Genomic DNA, 17,107 nt, shown 5'->3' on the forward strand with positions numbered 1-17,107 from the left:
ATTTTCTGGGAACATTTAGCGATTTTTGTTGTTGTGAGCCGGTTCTGTGCGGAAGGGTATGACGCAGATTACTCCGGAGACGGTTAACTCATTAAAAACAATTATTTCGACTGTTTTAGCTATAATTTACGTAAACGGTCGCGACACGAGGACTTGCCAGGGAGGTCACCCATCCTCACTCTGCCATCGCATTAGAACGTTTAACTTCATGGTTCTGATTGGGCGAGAGCAGTGCCACGTGTTGTCCATCGCCGCCCGCGCAACACGTAGTAGAGGAATATAAGAATAAACATCCCACTCAATGTCGTGTTCGATCATACCAGCACTAATGCACTGGATCCCATCAGAACTCCGAAGTTAAGTGTGCTAGTGCTAGGGCAGTACTAGCCCCTTTTCGTGTTTTTCTATTTTTGATTACTTGTTGACAGACGATTTTCGGCTCAAATCATCTGAATATCGATCGGCACTAGATAAGACATGTGAAATCAACGTAGCTCGGGCTCTGTCGGATTTGGAAAAAATTGTAGCCTAATTTGATTGTAAACGGGAAAACGAACGAGACTTTTTACTCCGCAATGAGCTGGCAAGATTTTAGCCGAATTCCTTCTCTAAGACCCTATAATTTGCGATTTTCCGCTTTTGTTAAGCTTCCGTTTCTTCGAGAAATCCGCTTAGGAAGTCCGAAATTGGATTCCGATTCCATTTTATCGTATCGCAGGCATAATAATAACTTTACATTCGCTAATTTTTTTTCCTATTTTTTTTCTATTTTCTGGGAACATTTAGCAATTTTTTTTGTCGTGAGCCGGTTCTGTGCGGAAGGGTATGACGCAGATTACTCCGGAGACGGTTAACTCATTAAAAACAATTATTTCGACTGTTTTATCAATAATTTACGTAAACGGTCGCGACACGAGGACTTTCCAGGGAGGTCACCCGTCCTAGCTCTGCCATCGCGCCAGAACGCTTAACTTCATGGTTCTGATTGGGCGAGAGCAGTGCTGTAATGATCATGGGCCATTAGGCTGAACCAACAAAGGCCTCTGCCCATACCCACGCACCACTACTGGTCATGGGTCGTTAGGATGGTCCAGCATGGGCCGAGGCCTTTGTTGGTTCATCCTAATGGCCCATGATCGTTACAAAAAAAGGCGCCTTTTTTTGTAACGATCATGGGCCATTAGGCTGAACCAACAAAGGCCTCGGCCCATACCCACGCACCACTACTGGTCATGGGTCGTTAGGATGGTCCAGCATGGGCCAATGCACCGTCACTCATAGAATATCTCACCCCTGGTAAGTGGTTTCTTTCTCCTTCCCTAACACTTGAACCCAGGACCTCCAGACTTAAGTACCTAGATTCCTAAGTGTTGGTACCAGTTGAGAATTTAGTCTTTTTATATTATTTTAGCCCTTATGAACCACGACTCGACCCCCGTGAACCATTTTTCAATTTTCCCAAGTTTTAAAAACTCTAATGACCCAAAATCTTCGACCCCGAGCCATCTCTTGATTTTCACGAGATACCCCCGAACCATGTTGATCCAAAACTTGACCAACATCCTAAAGTACCCTACTGGACCCATATATCCCACGTAAAACACCCCTAACCAAAAAAACGAGCCCCATACTCCTCTACCATAAGCTGGCCGAGAAATCCTTGTTGGACAAGGACTCTTGATCAAGCTTCCCTGCCCCTACCAACGAACCCAGCCACCAAACCAACCTGTTGTGCACTCCCTAAGGACTCTAAGGACTCGACCTGACCTAGCCCAGGCCCCCTGGACCACGCCCATCAGCCTGCAACAAGCCCAGAACCCTACACGCAATTCCCCTTGATTCTCGGGTGGGAGTCATAGCTTGCTAGGACTCCTTCCCAGCCCTTGAATGCGAGTCCTAGCATGGCTAGGACTCTCTCCCTAACTCACCCACGACCTTGGTTAACCCGTGGAACCAGCCAACCAAGCCCTAGCCCCTGCAACAATAAAACCGAACCCCTTTGCTCCATGACAGAAGGTTGCTGCACAGCTTGTGTTCTATTTCGTGTGTGGTGTTAAGGTGATTATCTAGGACTCTAAATCCCGTGTAAAATCATGCCTAAACATAACCTATATCGTGGCAGCTCGTATATACATGTAAAGGACAAAAGTTTGAATCAAAATCATGCTTGGAATTTCATGGATTGCATAAAAACGAAAATAATTCAAAGTGTCACTTGTTTCCCAAAATTTTCATGCATAAAAATATAATATGATGTGATGATGGTTTGAAGGGAAGAATATGTGAGCCTATGCGTAATTTACGCACGAAAAACCATTGACGATGACGAAGAACGGAGCAAGAACCTTGGCTAAGACTTTCCCTTGGCAACGCTCGAAAGTTTGCCTCAATTTTTAAGAATGTGTGTGCCGTGTAATCTAGGTATTTTCAGAATTGTGGCCGTGTGCTTTTGAAATAATCGTAGGTTTATGGGAAAGGTTTACATATTATATACTTAATTAAACACTAACAAGGCTTTAGGCCTATTAAGCCCCTAATTAAGCCAATTAGTCTTTAATTAGAATTAAATAAAATGTTAGTAAAGTTTTGGTAAAAATAGTTTGGGAATTAAATAGCGGGGTTGCCAAAAAGTTCGTATTTTTTTATTGAAAAACCCACACCGATAAAATTTACGTCCCGACGTATAAAATCAACATGCAAGTATCGAAATTTAAGGGACCAAAATGCAATATTTCAAAAGATTGGGGACCTAAGGGCAATTTACGAACGTTTAAGGGCTGAATCAAAATTTTCGAAATAATATAAGGATTTATTTGTTGTCCATCGCCACCCGCGCCACACGTACTCGAGGGATATAAGAATAAACATCCCACTCAATGTTGGGTGGGATCATACCAGCACTAATGCACCGGATACCATCAGAACTCGGAAGTTAAGCGTGCTTGGGCGAGCAGTACTAGGACGGGTGACCCCCTGGGAAATCCTCGTGTTGCACCCTTTTTTGTGTTTTTCTATTTTTGATTACTTGTTGACAGACGATTTTCGGCTCAAATCATCTGAATCTCGATCGGGACCAGATAAGACATGTGAAATCAACGTAGCTCGGGCACTGCCGGATTTGGACAAAATTGTAGCCTAATTTGATTGTAAACGGGCAAATGAACGAGACTGATTACTCTGCAATGAGCTGGCGAGATTTTAGCCGAATTCCTTCTTTAAGACCCTCTAATTTGCGATTTTCAACTTCTGTTAAGCTTTCGTTTCCTCGAGAAATCCGTTTAGGAAGTCCAAAATTCGATTCCGGTTCCATTTTATCGTATCCTAGGCATAATAATAGCTTTACATTCGTTATTTTCTTCTTCTTATTTTTTTTTCAATTTTCTGGGATCATTTAGCGATTTTTGTTGTCGTGAGCCGGTTCTGTGCGGAAGGGTATGACGCAGATTACTCCGGAGATGGTTAACTTATTAAAAACAATTATTTCAACAGTTTTAGCTATAATTTACGTAAACGGTCGCGACACGAGTACTTTCCAGGGAGGTCACCCATCCTAGCTCTGGCATCGCGCCAGAACGGTTAACTTCTTGGTTCTGATTGGGCGAGAGCAGTGCCGCGTGTAACGTCCCGAAAATCGAAAAGTCCACATAAACCACATGCATGCAAATTATTAAATTCTTTGGTATTTCATTAAATTATTTTAAAGCATAAAATGTATTTTTATTTTATTAAATTGTGTTTAATTATTTTTATGCATTTTATGCATAATTCATGCATGGTAGAATTTATTCCATACATTTTATAAGTTCATGCATTAAGGTTTTTAAGTTGCATTTCGCTCTTGAACGAGGATCAGAGACCGGAGAATTTTCAAGAAAATTATTTTTATTACACGATTAAGTTCTATTAATTAATACAAGATGTTTTAAAGGTGTTTTTCAAGAATTGAGATTTATTGGGTATTTTTATCTGCAGAATTTTATTTTTACCCGGTAAGCAAATTTTATCGAATCAGGGGACTTTTTGAGGGTTCGGCTAATATTTTCAAAAACTTTTCATCACGAAATATTTTTCGGGAGTGTGTTTGGACTTAATGAGACTACTTTTAAGCTTGTTGGGCTTAAAATCCTTTTTAAATCTTTAATTAGAAACTTATGGCCTATTATATTTTAATTAACTACCTAATAAATCCCTATGGACCCACTACACCTAACATTACCCTCCCCAATCATCCGACACCCTCACTCCCATCTCAACATTTTCATAGACATCCCAGCAGCTGAAAGCACGGCCATTTCCATTCAAGGCGTAATAAAATTCTCCGACTTGATTTCCGACGCTCGTTCTTCGGTTTTCTAGCGAAATATTTTCACCAGGCACGCTCTATATCATTCTTCTGCATCATACACGTTTTATATACTGAGTTTGGTGTTCATGCATGAAAAGTTTCGATCCAAGCTTGTCTATGGAAGATCTTTGATTTTCTTGTGTTTATTGCATTCTTTTTGTTTCAAGTCTCACATTTTCTTGAATTGTGCAAGGAGGCTGCCGTTTTGTTGATGCTAAGGGACTGTTTAGAGCAGGTTAGTGGAGTCATGAGGCTGGTGTAAGGTTCGGTAGGTTTGGAGTGAAGGCCGAGATGTGTAGCGGCTTGGGGTTTCTCGTTTTCTTTGTCTAGATCGGTGGGTAGGTGAAGTCTGGTGGTGCAAGGGCGACTCTAGACCTTGAATAGACTCTGGTGGGTCTGAACCATGGTCTGGAAATGCACGAACGCTGCTGGTCTTGTCCTAGAATCCGCAAGGGAAGAGTTGGACGAGTTGGGTTCGATTGGTGTTGTGGGGAGTGTAGCGATAGGGTGATCTACGCCTGATGCATGAGGCTGATGGCGTGGGTGCAGTAGGTTCAGGGGAGCCCTATGGTGGTCTAGGAAAGGCTGAGACGTGCCTGGTTCCATCGGTGTTGGGCTAAGACGCGAGAATAGGGAGGTAGTGTAGTAGGGTAGGCGAAAGGGGAAGAGGCTGATTTCCAGCATCTTGTAAGGCCTGATCGAATGGTTTAAGCGACGGGTCTGGATGTTTATAAGGCCTTTTAAGTGTTTATTAGGTGTGGTAAAATGTTGGGAAAAATACGGTTAAGTTTCGAGTCGATTCGGCTTAAAACCGGGACACCGGTCCAAGTTTTAAAACAATTCAGTTAAGTTATAAAATGGGCTCGAGTTTACGTTTAGGGATGCTTTTAAATATGTTTTGGGATATTTTAAGGAATTTGGTAAGCTTCGGATCAAAATAATGAGTTTTGGATTTATCCGGGATTTAGTCGCAACACGAAACGTTAATTACAGAATTAATTGAAACGCTAGATTTAAGCTTAATTAAATTATGAAAAATTATATTTAAAGTCAAATAATTATAAGAAGTCTAAGTTTTTAATTTGGGAATTTTATGCTAAGGTTTGGTTTAATTCGGGATTAAAGCGCGTTAATATGTTATGTTTAAAAATTAATTTAAAATTCATCGATTTAAGCCAAATAAAAATATGGGAAAATTTTTGTAGGCTTAAATAATTATTTGGGACATGTTAGAGTCAATGGAATTAAGAAAATGTCAAAAACGTGAAATTTTACGTCTAAGGGCAAAATGGTAATTTTTGGGTTTCCAGGGGCAAAATGGTCATTTTGCACCCGGGGTTAGATGTTGGTCCTGGCAGCGCCATGAGCACAAATTTACTATATTTTAAAGTTTTATGCATCATGATCACGATTTTTAAGATTTTATGAAAATATACGTTGCATGCTTGGTTTAAAGGAAAAATTACGTATATGCATGTTTTTATTAAGTGGTGAATATCATGATACGATAGAGCTGATACGATAGAGCTGATACGAAAGTCACAACTAATGAACTGAATTCAGTTAAAAAGAAAATGTTTAAGTTTATGATGACATGATTTAATACGATATGATTTGATACGACATGTTTATATTCATGTTTTAAAGTTTATGAAAGGTATGTTGGCATTATGATTTTACAATACACGTTTATGTTATGCTTTTAAGTTCATGAAAGATATGTTGAGTATGATATTTTTCACTGCTGTGTGCTATGTATATGTACTTGTTATTCCTGGTATAGGTGTGTTGATTCTTTAGACTCACTAGGCGTGTGTGATGCAGGTGAGCTAAATGTTGAGGAGACTATAGGTGCCAAACTCTGAGTAGGCAGACCTGGTGCGATGACACGACCCGAGGACCACATGTTTTCCGCATTACGATTTATGAGATTGAGAGGAAATGAATATTTTCACACGTTGATGATTTTAAGATTTTTATTAGTTTATGTTTTCGTATGATTGTAGATGAGTTTTGTTATTTTTTTACTGTCAAATTATTACGATTATTTTAAATGTTATTTCGAAAATGCGAGCTTTTATTTAAAAAAAATGTCCAGTAGAATTTTAAAAATGAGTGAGACGTTACAGTTGGTATCAGAGCAAGGGCCATGTATAGGGTTGTGCCACCGCCAGTTTCTGCAGCTCAGTCTTCAAGCCTCAAGTCTGTAAGCTTTTATGATTTCAATGTTTTCAATGTTTTACTCATATCACCTGCATGTTAACATGATTTACGCTTTATGATGATTTATTGTATATGTTTAACTGCTTTTATGATTTAAGGATTTACTGTTTTAAAAACTAGATTAAATTGCATGTTGGTTACGTTTGGAATTGGACGTGTCTAAGAATTCGAATATTGGTCTTTAGGAGAAGTGGATAATGATTTGATTATACCGATTTTTAGGTTAGAAGTACTGATGTTCTACTCTTTGGGGTAATAAGTTAATCTTGAAAGTTATGAATGCTTTTGGGACTTGTAGAATTTCTTAGAAATTATTGATAGTTCGTGGTTGCTAGTTGAATTAATTTTTGATGAATCCATACAAGGATTAATGATTCGAAAACTACGACGATCTTTGTAAGTATAAAAACGTTGAATTTATTTAGGATGCATGCTCTACCTAATGGGACCTAAGGATTTAATTGAATTGATTGAGAATTTAAAGGACCTAATTGTAATAACCAATAATTGAGGACCTGAGTGCAACAATAAAATTCTAAGGGACTATTTCGAATTTACCAAACTTTGGGACTAAATTTTTAGTTTTGAGAATTTTAAGGTTTAATGAGGCCAAGTCGAAAATTTTATGGAAAAAAAATGCAAATTTCGAGGAGTTATAAAGCCAAAATTGTAATCTTTGACAATTTTAAGGACCAAATTGTAAATTTTGAAATTTTGAGGATTAAAATTCGAACTTTTGAGGAACACTTGGGTAAAATCAGTAATTTTCCAGGTTATGAGAATTGATCTTGGGTCTAATAAAGTTAAGATTATTGAATTTTATGTTACGAGAAACCTATAAAATGGGATTAGGAACGCCAAGAACTTATGGGTAATTTTTGGATTCTCGAGATTAAGAACAAATTCGGATAATATTCGAGGAAAGTAAGAACTAATTTTGAAATTTTTAAGAAATTTAGGGATTTGTTTAGCAGTAAGTGAGAATTGAATGGTTTAAATGATAAGACTTTTCGGTTATTTGAGCTTGAAGAGATAATTAGAACTTGGTTAAAATCTGGGTTATAATGTAATAAGGAATGACAATCAAGGGCATTGTAGGATGATTCAATATTGGGCTTGAAAATCTAAATGTTAATGGAATAAGACAATGGAAAAAAATTAAGAATTTAGAGTGATAACAATTTAAGGTAAAGTGATCATTTAGTCAAGTTACAAGATTAGACATTAAGTTAACTTATTTTTGAGGACTTAAGGTTTGATGTAGCATAAGTTTTAATCATGATCTTAAGAGTTAAAATTATATCTTTGTTGGAATTTAAATTTTTCTAGAAAGTTGGGTATGTTTGATGGTTAGGTTACTCGATAGATGCATGTAAGAATTGAGGTAGACACCTCGTCTTGAGGAATTTTTGGTAAGTTATTAAGAAACTTGAGAATAAGTGAATATGTGTGTTGGAATTATGTTATCTAATACTATTTGGGTCGCGTAAGCTTGAATTTTAAGTTTATGGAATACGTGTTCATACGGAAATTTTGGGTGAAAAAATAATAATAATAATAATAAAAAAGAATTAGTTGTGTTCAACATAAGTTATCAATTAATGAATATTAAGATTTTTATAGAGTGAGAAATCTAAAAAGCTTGATATGGGGATTCTAGAACTCTATGGAGTATAAGTGAAGTTGATTTATTAGAGTTAGTCTAAGGCTCCCATGGGATGACTTAATAAGTTTTATACGCTAGTATGTATGAAGCATTGAGAATACATAAGAATGCAACATTCATTTCAACGAGGAAAGTCCAAGGGCCTTAAGCCTCAACTAAATTGTAATTGGGAAGAAAATAGTTTAAGCATGTGATTGATGATAGAAGTGTTTTATTAATTAGGTAGAAGTTCGATAGTTTTATGGATTAACGCTACTCGAATTTAAAGATTTGCAACAATTTAATATTTGGGATGTACTTGTAAATAATTAAGTTACGTAAGTTTGGTGCTATAAGATAAAGATTCGATTCAAGGATCTTAGGCGAATATCATTATGGGTTTGAGATAAGGTTTAACTTTTAAGTGTATCACCGAAGATATAAGTCGATCAGTAAAATCTTGGTGTTAAGATTTCTTAAGTTGCATAAATGATAATGTAATAAGTTGATGAACATTACGGGTATAGTATAAGAAAAGTAAGACGCAATAAAATTCGAACTGCCATTTCTAATATTGGGAAGTTTGAGAAAAGTCGGAATTTGAGGCATGAGTAGAATAGAACTAAGTCGCAATAAGTCGTTCTAGGTTGCAATTCGCAAATAAGGATTTCAATAGGCAAAATAATTAGGATTGAGGAGACATAAGTACATCATAAGATTTATTATTTTATTACAGTAGCGCAGCGGAAACGTGGAATATTGAGATTCTAGAATTAAGAGTCTAAACTTTGGGATTATCAAGGATAAGCGAATTTCGCGGACGAAATTCAATTTAAGAGGGGAAGATTGTAACGTCCCGAAAATCGGAAAGTCCACGTAAACCACATGCATGCAAATTATTAAATTCTTTGGTATTTCATTAAATTCTTTTAAAGCATAAAATGTATTTTTATTTTATTAAATTGTGTTTAATTATTTTTATGCATTTTATGCATAATTCATGCATGGTAGAATTTATTCCATACATTTTATAAGTTCATGCATTAAGGTTTTTAAGTTGCATTTCGCTCTCGAACGAGGATCAGAGACCGGAGAATTTTCAAGAAAATTATTTTTACTATACGATTAAGTTCTATTAATTAATATAAGATGTTTTAAAGGTATTTTTCAAGAATTGAGATTTATTTGGTATTTTTATCCGCAGAATTTTATTTTTACCCGGTAAGCAAATTTTATCGAATCGGGGGATTTTTTGAGGGTTCGGCTATATATTTTCAAAAACTTTACACCACGAAATATTTTTCGAGAGTGTGTTTGGACTTAATGAGACTACTTTTAAGCTTTTTGGGCTTAAAATCCTTTTTAAATCTTTAATTAACAACTTATGGCCTATTATGTTTTAATTAACTACATAATAAATCCCTAAGGACCCACTACACCTAACATTACCCTCCCCAATCAGCCGACACCCTCAATCCCATCTCAACATTTTCATAGAAATCCCAGCAGCTGAAAGGCACGGCCATTTCCATTCAAGGCGTAAGAAAATTCTCCGACTTGATTCCCGACGCTCGTTCTTCGGTTTTCTTGCGAAATATTTTCACCAGGCACGCTCTATATCATTCTTCTGCATCATACACGTTTTATATACTGAGTTTGGTGTTCATGCATGAAAAGTTTCGATCCAAGCTTGTCTATGGAAGATCTTTGATTTTCTTGTGTTTATTGCATTCTTTTTGTTTCAAGTCTCACATTTTCTTGAATTGTGCAAGGAGGCTGCCGTTTTGTTGATGCTAAGGGACTGTTTAGAGCAGGTTAGTGGAGTCATGAGGCTGGTGTAAGGTTCGGTAGGTTTGGAGTGAAGGCCGAGATGTGTAGCGGCTTGGGGTTTCTCGTTTTCTTTGTCTAGATCGGTGGGTAGGTGAAGTCTGGTGGTGCAAGGGCGACTCTAGACCTTGAATAGACTCTGGTGGGTCTGAACCATGGTCTGGAAATGCACGAACGCTGCTGGTCTTGTCCTAGAAGCCGCAAGGGAAGAGTTGGACGAGTTGGGTTCGATTGGTGTTGTGGGGAGTGTAGCGATAGGGTGATCTACGCCTGATGCATGAGGCTGATGGCGTGGGTGCAGTAGGTTCAGGGGAGCCCTATGGTGGTCTAGGAAAGGCTGAGACGTGCCTGGTTCCATCGGTGTTGGGCTAAGACGCGAGAATAGGGAGGTAGTGTAGTAGGGTAGGCGAAAGGGGAAGAGGCTGATTTCCAGCATCTTGTAAGGCCTGATCGAATGGTTTAAGCGACGGGTTTGGATGTTTATAAGGCCTTTTAAGTGTTTATTAGGTGTGGTAAAAAGTTGGGAAAAATACGGTTAAGTTTCGAGTCGATTCGGCTTAAAACCGGGACACCGGTCCAAGTTTTAAAACAATTCAGTTAAGTTATAAAATGGGCTCGAGTTTACGTCTAGGGATGCTTTTAAATATGTTTTGGGATATTTTAAGGAATTTGGTAAGCTTCGGATCAAAATAATGAGTTTTAGATTTATCCGGGATTTAGTCGCAACACGAAACGTTAATTACAGAATTAATTGAAACGCTAGATTTAAGCTTAATTAAATTATGAAAAATTATATTTAAAGTCAAATAATTATAAGAAGTCTAAGTTTTTAATTTGGGAATTTTATGCTAAGGTTTGGTTTAATTCGGGATTAAAGCGCGTTAATATGTTATGTTTAAAAATTAATTTAAAATTCATCGATTTAAGCCAAATAAAAATATGGGAAAATTTTTGTAGGCTTAAATAATTATTTGAGACATGTTAGAGTCAATGGAATTAAGAAAATGTCAAAAACGTGAAATTTTACGTCTAAGGACAAAATGGTAATTTTTGGGTTTCTAGGGGCAAAATGGTCATTTTGCACCCGGGGTTAGATGTTGGTCCTGGCAGCGCCATGAGCACAAATTTACTATATTTTAAAGTTTTATGCATCATGATCACGATTTTTAAGATTTTATGAAAATATACGTTGCATGATTGGTTTAAAGGAAAAATTACGTATATGCATGTTTTTATTAAGTGGTGAATATCATGATGTTTTTGAAGGATGGGAGTTGGTTGTGACTGACGATGTATATGTATACGATGATAGGATTGGAGATATCGTGAGGGAAAAGGCCCTAGAGGGAGCCCGTTTACGGGAGAAGGCCCCAGAGGGAGCCCGACGATCGTATTTCCATTGACATGATATGAGATATGATGAGCTGAGGCCAAGGCTCAGTGGACGGGTAATGCTGTCGCTGATGTCCCCGCCGCCGGGTACCACGGTTTTATAGATGGATCCATCGATAGAGCTGATACGATAGAGCTGATACGAAAGTCACAACTAATGAACTGAATTCAGTTAAAAAGAAAATGTTTAAGTTTATGATGACATGATTTATTACGATATGATTTGATACGACATGTTTATATTCATGTTTTAAAGTTTATGAAAGGTATGTTGGCATTATGATTTTACAATACACGTTTATGTTATGCTTTTAAGTTCATGAAAGATATGTTGAGTATGTTATTTTTCACTACTGTGTGCTATGTATATGTACTTGTTATTCCTGGTATAGGTGTGTTGATTCTTTAGACTCACTAGGCGTGTGTGATGCAGGTGAGCTAAATGTTGAGGAGACTATAGGTGCCGAACTCTGAGTAGGCAGACCTGGTGCGATGACACGACCCGAGGACCACATGTTTTCCGCATTACGATTTATGAGATTGAGAGGAAATGAATATTTTCACACGTTGATGATTTTAAGATTTTTATTAGTTTATGTTTTCGTATGATTGTAGATGAGTTTGGTTATTTTTTTACTGTCAAATTATTACGATTATTTTAAATGTTATTTCGAAAATGCGAGCTTTTATTTAAAAAAAATGTCCTGTAGAATTTTAAAAATGAGTGAGACGTTACAGTTGGTATCAGAGGAAGGGCCATGTATAGGGTTGTGCCACCGCCAGTTTCTGCAGCTCAGTCTTCAAGCCTCAAGTCTCGAAGCTTTTATGATTTCAATGTTTTCAATGTTTTACTCATATCACCTGCATGTTAACATGATTTACGCTTTATGATGATTTATGGTATATGTTTAACTGCTTTTATGATTTAAGGATTTACTGTTTTAAAAACTAGATTAAACTGCATGTTGGTTACGTTTGGAATTGGACGTGTCTAAGAATTCGAATATTGGTCTTTAGGAGAAGTGGATAATGATTTGATTATACCGATTTTTAGGTTAGAAGTACTGATGTTCTACTCTTTGGGGTAATAAGTTAATCTTGAAAGTTATGAATGCTTTTGGGACTTGTAGAATTTCTAAGAAATTATTGATAGTTCGTGGTTGCTAGTTGAATTAATTTTTGATGAATCCATACAAGGATTAATGATTCGAAAACTACGACGATCTTTGTAAGTATAAAAACGTAGAATTTATTTAGGATGCATGCTCTACCTAATGGGACCTAAGGATTTAATTGAATTGATTGAGAATTTAAAGGACCTAATTGTAATAGCCAATAATTGAGGACCTGAGTGCAACAATAAAATTCTAAGGGACTATTTCGAATTTACCAAACTTTGGGACTAAATTTTTAGTTTTGAGAATTTTAAGGTTTAATGAGGCCAAGTCGAAAATTTTATGGAAAAAAAATGCAAATTTCGAGGAGTTATAAAGCCAAAATTGTAATCTTTGACAATTTTAAAGACCAAATTGTAAATTTTGAAATTTTGAGGATTAAAATTCGAACTTTTGAGGAACACTTGGGTAAAATCAGTAATTTTCCAGGTTATGAGAATTGATCTTGGGTCTAATAAAGTTAAGATTATTGAATTTTATGTTACGAGAAACCTATAAAATGGGATTAGGAACGCCAAGAACTTATGGGTAATTTTTGGATTCTCGAGATTAAGAACAAATTCGGATAATATTCGAGGAAAGTAAGAACTAATTTTGAAATTTTTAAGAAATTTAGGGATTTGTTTAGCAGTAAGTGAGAATTGAATGGTTTAAATGATAAGACTTTTCGGTTATTTGAGCTTGAAGAGATAATTAGAACTTGGTTATAATCTGGGTTATAATGTAATAAGGAATGACAATCAAGGGCATTGTAGGATGATTCAATATTGGGCTTGAAAATCTAAATGTTAATGGAATAAGACAATGGAAAAAAATTAAGAATTTAGAGTAATAACAATTTAAGGTAAAGTGATCATTTAGTCAAGTTACAAGATTAGACATTAAGTTAACTTATTTTTGAGGACTTAAGGTTTGATGTAGCATAAGTTTTAATCATGATCTTAAGAGTTAAAATTATATCTTTGTTGGAATTTAATTTTTCTAGAAAGTTGGGTATGTTTGATGGTTAGGTTACTCGATAGATGCATGTAAGAATTGAGGTACACACCTCGTCTTGAGGAATTTTTGGTAAGTTATTAAGAAACTTGAGAATAAGTGAATATGTGTGTTGGAATTATGTTATCTAATACTATTTGGGTCGCGTAAGCTTGAATTTTAAGTTTATGGAATACGTGTTCATACGAAAATTTTGGGTGAAAAAATAATAATAATAATAATAAAAAGAATTAGTTGTGTTCAACATAAGTTATCAATTAATGAATATTAAGATTTTTATCGAGTGAGAAATCTAAAAAGCTTGATATGGGGATTCTAGAACTCTATGGAGTATAAGTGAAGTTGATTTATTAGAGTTAGTCTAAGGCTCCCATGGGATGACTTAATAAGTTTTATACGCTAGTATGTATGAAGCATTGAGAATACGTAAGAATGCAACATTCATTTCAACGAGGAAAGTCCAAGGGCCTTAAGCCTCAACTAAATTGTAATTGGGAAGAAAATAGTTTAAGCATGTGATTGATGATAGAAGTGTTTTATTAATTAGGTAGAAGTTCGATAGTTTTATGGATTAACGCTACTCGAATTTAAAGATTTGCAACAATTTAATATTTGGGATGTACTTGTAAATAATTAAGTTACGTAAGTTTGGTGCTATAAGATAAAGATTCGATTCAAGGATCTTAGGCGAATATCATTATGGGCTTTAGATAAGGTTTAACTTTTAAGTGTATCACCGAAGATATAAGTCGATCAGTAAAATCTTGGTGTTAAAATTTCTTAAGTTGCATAAATGATAATGTAATAAGTTGATGAACATTACGGGTATAGTATAAGAAAAGTAAGACGAAATAAAATTCGAACTGCCATTTCTAATATTGGGAAGTTTGAGAAAAGTCGGAATTTGAGGCATGAGTAGAATAGAACTAAGTCGCAATAAGTCGTTCTAGGTTGCAATTCGCAAATAAGGATTTCAATAGGCAAAATAATTAGGATTGAGGAGACATAAGTACATCCTAAGATTTATTATTTTATCACAGTAGCGCAGCGGAAACGTGGAATATTGAGGTTATAGAATTAAGAGTCTAAACTTTGTGATTATCAAGGATAAGCGAATTTCGCGGACGAAATTCAATTTAAGGGGGGAAGATTGTAACGTCCCGAAAATCGGAAAGTCCACGTAAACCACATGCATGCAAATTATTAAATTCTTTGGTATTTCATTAAATTCTTTTAAAGCATAAAATTTATTTTTATTTTATTAAATTGTGTTTAATTATTTTTATGCATTTTATGCATAATTCATGCATGGTAGAATTTATTCCATACATTTTATAAGTTCATGCATTAAGGTTTTTAAGTTGCATTTCGCTCTCGAACGAGGATCAGAGACCGGAGAATTTTCAAGAAAATTATTTTTATTACACGATTAAGTTCTATTAATTAATATAAGATGTTTTAAAGGTATTTTTCAAGAATTGAGATTTATTTGGTATTTTTATCCGCAGAATTTTATTTTTACCCGGTAAGCAAATTTTATCGAATCGGGGGATTTTTTGAGGGTTCGGCTAATATTTTCAAAAAATTTACACCACGAAATATTTTTCGGGAGTGTGTTTGGACTTAATGAGACTACTTTTAAGCTTGTTGGGCTTAAAATCCTTTTTAAATCTTTAATTAACAACTTATGGCCTATTATATTTTAATTAACTACATAATAAATCCCTAAGGACCCACTACACCTAACATTACCCTTCCCAATCAGCCGACACCCTCAATCCCATCTCAACATTTTCATAGAAATCCCAGCAGCTGAAAGCACGGCCATTTCCATTCAAGGCGTAAGAAAATTCTCCGACTTGATTCCCGACGCTCGTTCTTCGGTTTTCTTGCGAAATATTTTCACCAGGCACGCTCTATATCATTCTTCTGCATCATACACGTTTTATATACTGAGTTTGGTGTTCATGCATGAAAAGTATCGATCCAAGCTTGTCTATGGAAGATCTTTGATTTTCTTGTGTTTATTGCATTCTTTTTGTTTCAAGTCTCACATTTTCTTGAATTGTGCAAGGAGGCTGCCGTTTTTTTGATGCTAAGGGACTGTTTAGAGCAGGTTAGTGGAGTCATGAGGCTGGTGTAAGGTTCGGTAGGTTTGGAGTGAAGGCCGAGATGTGTAGCGGCTTGGGGTTTCTCGTTTTCTTTGTCTAGATCGGTGGGTAGGTGAAGTCTGGTGGTGCAAGGGCGACTCTAGACCTTGAATAGACTCTGGTGGGTCTTAACCATGGTCTGGAAATGCACGAACGCTGCTGGTCTTGTCCTAGAAGCCGCAAGGGAAGAGTTGGACGAGTTGGGTTCGATTGGTGTTGTGGGGAGTGTAGCGATAGGGTGATCTACGCCTGATGCATGAGGCTGATGGCGTGGGTGCAGTAGGTTCAGGGGAGCCCTATGGTGGTCTAGGAAAGGCTGATACGTGCCTGGTTCCATCGGTGTTGGGCTAAGACGCGAGAATAGGGAGGTAGTGTAGTAGGGTAGGCGAAAGGGGAAGAGGCTGATTTCCAGCATCTTGTAAGGCCTGATCGAATGGTTTAAGCGACGGGTCTGGATGTTTATAAGGCCTTTTAAGTGTTTATTAGGTGTGGTAAAAAGTTGGGAAAAATACGGTTAAGTTTCGAGTCGATTCGGCTTAAAACCGGGACACCGGTCCAAGTTTTAAAACAATTCGGTTAAGTTATAAAATGGGCTCGAGTTTACGTCTAGGGATGCTTTTAAATATGTTTTGGGATATTTTAAGGAATTTGGTAAGCTTTGGATCAAAATAATGAGTTTTGGATTTATCCGGATTTAGTCGCAACACGAAACGTTAATTACAGAATTAATTGAAACGCTAGATTTAAGCTTAATTAAATTATGAAAAATTATATTTAAAGTCAAATTATTATAAGAAATCTAAGTTTTTAATTTGGGAATTTTATGCTAAGGTTTGGTTTAATTCGGGATTAAAGCGCGTTAATATGTTATGTTTAAAAATTAATTTAAAATTCATCGATTTAAGCCAAATAAAAATATGGGAAAATTTTTGTAGGCTTAAATAATTATTTGGGACATGTTAGATTAAATGGAATTAAGAAAATGTCATACGTCTAAGGGCAAAATGGTAATTTTTGGGTTTTTAGGGGCAAAATGGTCATTTTGCACCCGGGGTTAGATGTTGGTCCTGGCAGCGCCATGAGCACAAATTTACTATATTTTAAAGTTTTATGCATCATGATCACGATTTTTAATATTTTATGAAAATATACGTTGCATTCTTGGTTTAAAGGAAAAATTACGTATATGCATGTTTTTATTAAGTGGTGAATATCATGATGTTTTTGAAGGATGGGAGTTGGTTGTGACTGACGATGTATATGTATACGATGATAGGATTGGAGATATCGTGAGGGAAAAGGCCCTAGAGGGAGCCCGTTTACGGGAGAAGGCCCCAGAGGGAGCCCGACGATC

General features: G+C 36.2%; 1 non-coding gene across 1 annotated transcript; it reads left to right on the top strand.

Moving 5' to 3' along the window:
• Positions 1-2,881: 2,881 nt before the first annotated feature.
• On the top strand, positions 2,882-2,998 carry LOC142534302 (5S ribosomal RNA). Its single transcript, XR_012816981.1, has one exon. It is a non-coding gene; the product is annotated as a 5S ribosomal RNA (ribosomal RNA).
• Positions 2,999-17,107: the final 14,109 nt, after the last annotated feature.

The sequence above is a fragment of the Primulina tabacum genome, unplaced genomic scaffold (genome assembly GCF_025594145.1).
Source record: "Primulina tabacum isolate GXHZ01 unplaced genomic scaffold, ASM2559414v2 Contig446, whole genome shotgun sequence".
Lineage (NCBI taxonomy): Eukaryota > Viridiplantae > Streptophyta > Magnoliopsida > Lamiales > Gesneriaceae > Primulina > Primulina tabacum.